Genomic DNA, 5800 nt, shown 5'->3' on the forward strand with positions numbered 1-5800 from the left:
TTTGTGTATAGCAACTGTATTGGAAATACAGCAAAATGCTTGCCTTTGCTGTGAATCCATTACTGACTGTCACCTCCTATTCCTCAGTCACTATCTAATTAAGGCATTGCCTGGATTTTATGTCCTAGAAGTGAGGTGGACAGAATTTATTTACTGCAGGACCCTAGCTACATGATGGTTAAATGATCTGAATACATGTGGCTACTTATTAAATATGATTTGACTGTTATTTATTAGTGTTGAGGCATTTTGGAACTTCAATTCCCATGTATCCCATTATTTCTGTTCTTAGGTTTTTAATGAACAAGGATTTCACCAAGTAGATCTCATTAGCACAGACATATCAGGATTGGTAGATTTGTTCTATACTTCATTCCATGGGGAGCAGCATAACTGAATTCTGCAGAGGTTGGCAGGGCTGTGGTCTGCTGCCATTGAGTTATAGAATATAAAGTATTGCATGCATAATAGATTAGCAATTTGAAACATTTCCTTCTTGATTTTATATATCCATAATACGTTAAACCTTGCTCCAGAAGTCTTTCTGTTAAGGAGGACTCAATTTATTCCATCAAATTGTCTTCACTACCTGTATCTGGCATTAGGAACAAAAAATCCTTACTTATTAGGATCTCACACTAAAATTCTATGCATTCTGGTTTGCTCATAGGTAGCCGAATGACTACAAATTTCTCATGTTTAAATACTTTGTGACCCCATTAGAGAGAGAGCACAAAATAAAAATATTAAATGTGTCATAAACACAGTCATTATTTCTAGCACATACTGAATATTACCAGTATCAACAAGGATGTGAAAACTTCAAATTAAAGTCACAAGCTAAAACAGAGTAAAGAACCACTCTTTTTACGACAAATGTGAGACTACGAATCTATCAAATGAGAAATTGTATGCACTGTATACACTGTGAAGTTTAACATGTTTTGAGAATTTCCCTTCAGGTAGACACATTGCTTATAACATGTTCACTAGAACCGCATTATAATTAGAAATACTTGAAAACTCCAGCTCTTGATGGAGGATATATCTAATAGTATGAATTGATTTTGACATTATTAATGAATTTATTCTGCTAAAGCAAATGCTGCTTTTTGAGATGAAAGATATAATGTTTAAATTTCATTAGTTCTTTTTAAAGACACACAAAATTGGCAAATCCAGATGCCTTTGGAAGTTCATAATCACATAATCTGAGTTATTAATTAGGTCTTCTTTTTTGAACAACCTTAGATTAGTTATTGTTTTGTAGACTATATTTCATTTTCTGAGCTGCTATATTGGTTTGTGTTTTCATCACAATTGAACAAGTATTTATTTGTGAAGCCTCTCGCTTAGCAATGTGTTTCACAAAAATTCATCTTGTGCATTTAAAATGTTTGATGTCATTTCTAGTAAACTGTAGTTATTAAATCCAAAATAGTGACTGAATTGCTTATATTTATCTCTTTATCGTTCCTTCATTTATTCTAGTCGCTAATTCATTTATAATAACATTCTCTACCTCTTGTGGTTTTTATCACATAAAACATGTATGTGGGTTTAGAATACTACCAGCATGTAATCAAAGCTCAGTAAACATCAGTTATTATTATTTTTATTAATTTAATTATTCAGTCAATTGTTAGAATCCATTACAGACAGGTAGGTGCTATGCAAAAATTATGAGTAAGGCACATAAGTATTCACACCTATGAAACATATTCCATGGATAACCAACTAAAGAAACATAAGTGTGTGCTGGATAAAATGCTTTCCTATTAATCATGCCAGCAAAATATATAAACATAAAATGTCAAGCCCTTTTCAAAAATATCTACTTAAAAGTATCTTAGTAACTTGTCTCCTTTTCTTAAAAACTAAGAATTCAGTGATTTAACAAAAATTTTAGAGCTGTTTTCAATCATCGTAGTTCTCTATAATAGAAAGAAATCTATAGTGTGAGCTAGGAAAGTAAGTTCCAGCTGATAGCAAGCTGTCTGCATGACCTTGGGTAGGTCATTGAAACTTACTTGGTCATGATAATGAAAAGCAAATACCTAGAAGTTAAGGCCCAGGAATCTGCAGTTTAAGAAAGCTTCTTAGGTGCTTCTATTACTAAAACCTAGCCAGCCAGTGTTACAAAGATTGCTAGCAATTCTCCTAATTCTTTTACACTGACAAGAACTTGAAAAACCAGTGAATAAGTGGATGATATGGTTCCACATTTTTGTGCAGTATATAAACATTACATCTAAAATGTCCCTAGTCTTAAGATGAGTGTTATTAATGCATTTTGTCAATTAGGCATTACTTTGGATTCAGAAAGGCGTCAATTAAAATGACATCCATTTTGTGGCAATTAGACATGTCAGTCCTGCAGCTTAGTATGAATGACTTTACAATCTCATAATTTTAATATCAATCTCAAAACAATAGGAAGCTTTGCCCATGAGAGGAGGAAATATAATTTTGAACTACACAGTACAGATGAGTTTTTTAGAGGCATTGTGACAACCAGGTACTTGGTAGACAAAGAAGAAATTTTTGAAATTGAGACTTGATGCCAGAAAGAAGATGAGAATGCAGAATCTGTTTATCTGCTCATTTATTCCACAAATGGTTACTGAATTCTGGCATTATGCTAGCCACAAGTTTGCACATGCAAATGTAATATATTCCTCAGTTTTAAAGTGATTAGAGCTTACTAACCAGCAATCTTTTCCAATCTTTATATGATCTAGGCAAATAATTTTGCCTAGATCATGATTAAACTGTTAAGTGCCTTTAAAAATTATCTTACCATTGTAATTTGGTTAGACTAATTTATTACAAAGTTTTAGTTTCCGTGATGGTATATTGTTCATGACCTTTGCCAGATCACATACAATCTCTGATCATTTACTTTATATACTTTTCTTTGTATCAACTGTCTATTTATACCTAAAAACAATTGAGATAGCCAGGGGGGAGAGGGTCCCTAGAGAAACTCCACTTGAGCCTGCCCACTGAGGTGGAGCCTCAAGAAGTTCATGCCCTTTGCAGTGGGAGGAGCCTGGCCCCTGCTCTTCCTGTGTGAAACCCGGGATTCCAATGGCCTAGCAGGAAGTGCTGTAGTGGAGGGACTTGGCCTTGGGAGAATCACTGTTTCTCCCTCTTTTTCCTCCACTTTTACCCAATAAAACCCTGCTTTACTCACCCTTTAAACCATCTGGGAGCCTAATTTTCATGGCCATGGGACAGACAAGAACCCCATCTTTAGTTGAACTAAGGAAATGCCCTGCAACACAATTATTTAAAATATAAAGTTTAAATCAGTACCGTAAGTAAGAAATCAATACCATTTGCCATAAATGTTTGGTAACCATAAAAATAAATACAATGAAAACCAAACAATACTGTGACGTATCATACTTAGATGCAGTTTCCTGATCAGTGGTCAATAATGGCTTTCATGTTGTTAAGAATGGGTATCAGCAATAGTTAGAAAGGTGTTAAAGATATATTTTCAACAATTGTTGCTTTCTCCTTAACCCAAAGTTCCCAAAAACAACAAGAAAATTATCAAGTTACTAATGCTGATTCAGTAATACATTATGCATAATAGGGAGAATAATAGGTTTAACAAATACAAAAATTTCCTAACAGACTCTAAAAAATAAACATTGATATTAAAATATATCCCCATATATAAGAACCCCCCAAATCATCTCGCTCTTGCCTGCCTGCCTGCCTGCCTGCCTGCTCTCTTGCTTACTTGGACCTTCGCTCGCCTCCTCCTAGATCGAAGGTGCTCTGACCACAGTCTGCCGCTGGGATGGGAGACTGAAGAGGTGGCTCAGGGAAAATGAGGCTGCAGTGCTGGGGGTAAGAAGATACCGGGCAAGGACAAGCAGCAGGAACAAACTATCGTCGACTACCTGGTCATGACCAAGTATCAGATGCAGGGGTGGCATCGCCAGCTGGGTACTTTGGTCCTTAGTGGAAGCATTCAGTCCAGGTGTATGGGTACAGAGCCTGTGTGAGGAAGGTGATGCCATTATTATGGCAGAAACAGAGAAAAATTTCAAGAAAGAAAAGGAAATGAAGAAAGGTATTGCTTTTCCCACCAGCATTTCAGTAATTGTGTGTCAATTCTCTCCTTTGAAGGGTGACCAAGACTACATTCTCAAGGAAGGTGACCTGGAAAAATTGACCTTGGGGTCCATGTGGATGGCTTCATAGCTAATTTAGCTCATACTTTGGTGGTGAATGTAGCTCAGGGGATGAAAATAACAGGGCAGAAAGCAGATGTTATTAAGGCAGCTCACCTTTGTGCTGAAGCTGCCCTAAGCCTGGCCAAACCTGGAAACCAGAACACACAAGTGACAGAAGCCTGGGACACAGTTGCTCATTCATTTAACTGCATGTCAATAGAAGGTATGCTGTCACACCAATTGAAGCAGCATGTCATCAAATGGTGAGAAAACCTTTATCCAGAACCCCACAGATCAGCAGAAGAAGGATCATGAAAAAGCTGAATTTTATGTTTTTATCAGCACAGGAGAGGTCAAGGCCAAGGATGCAGGACAGAGAGCTACTATTTACAAAGGAGACCCCGCTAAATAACACAGACTACAAATGCAAACTTCATACACCTTGTTCAGTGAGGTAGAAAGGCATTTTGATGCCATGCCGTTTACTTTAAGAGCATTTGAAGATGAGAAGAAGGCTTGGATGGGTGTGGTGGAGTATACCAAGCAGGGACTGCTGCAACCATTTGATGTTCTCTGTGAGAAAAAGGGTGAATTTGTTGCTCAGTTTAAATTTACAGTTCTGCTCTTGCCCAATGGCTCCGTGCTGATAACCACTGACCCCTTTGAGCCTGACCTCTGCAAGTCTGAAATAGAGGTCCAGGATGCAGAGCTAAAGGCCCTCCTACAGAGTTCTTCAAGCTGAAAAACCCAGAAAAAGAAAAAAACGAAAGCCTCCAAGACCGCAGAGACCACCACCAGTAAGGAAACATTAGAAGAAAAGAAAGCTGCAGAGTCGGGTACGGCCCATCTCTCCAGATTGCTGCTTCTGCCTCACCCCCTTCCCACTGTACCCCAGGCTCTGTGAAGTGCAGTCATTCTTCTCTACCTGGGACAAACAGCAGAGCGGGGGCCTCCCTGCCCCCATTGCAGTTCCCCAACCCACACGCTTCCATCAACAGCCGGCTCCAACTGACTCTGGTCTTAGGAAGTGAGGGTTTCCAACCAGAGAAGACTACTTTAAATGGAAAAAAAAAAAAAAGAAAGGAAGAAAGAAATTGAATAATAAAATCAGGAGTCAAAAACCAAAAAAGAAAGAAAGAAACTCCCACAGAATCAACAACAAAAAAATCTCTCGGAACAACATAAAAACTTCTTGGAACTATTAAGTGATTATAGCAAGGTTGCAGAATACAGGCAAATATACAAACATCAATCACTTTCCTATATATGAGCAAGGAACAAGTGGAATTTCAAACTAAAAATATATCATCTACGTTAACAACCAATATCATGAAACACTTAAGTATAAATCTAACAAAATATGTTCAACATCTATATGAAGAAAATGACAAAACTGATGAAGGAAATCAAAGAACTAAATGAAGGGATATTCCATGTTCATTAATAGAAAGACTCAATATGATTTTTCCCAACTTGATCTCTAGATTTAACATAGTCCCAATCAAAATCTCAGCAAGTTATTTTGTGGCTATCAAAAAACTAAAAGTTTATATGAAGAAGCAAAAGACCCAGCATAGCCAACACAATATTGAAGGGGAACAAAGTTG

At 37.1% G+C, this 5800-nt stretch overlaps 1 pseudogene; it reads left to right on the forward strand.

Annotated features, from left to right (window-relative positions):
- Positions 1 to 2616: 2616 nt before the first annotated feature.
- LOC116561337 lies at positions 2617 to 5097 on the forward strand (annotated as a pseudogene).
- Positions 5098 to 5800: the final 703 nt, after the last annotated feature.

Source organism: Sapajus apella, unplaced genomic scaffold, assembly GCF_009761245.1.
Source record: "Sapajus apella isolate SASKATOON/1434 unplaced genomic scaffold, GSC_monkey_1.0 scaffold29, whole genome shotgun sequence".
NCBI classification, from domain to species: Eukaryota; Metazoa; Chordata; class Mammalia; order Primates; family Cebidae; genus Sapajus; species Sapajus apella.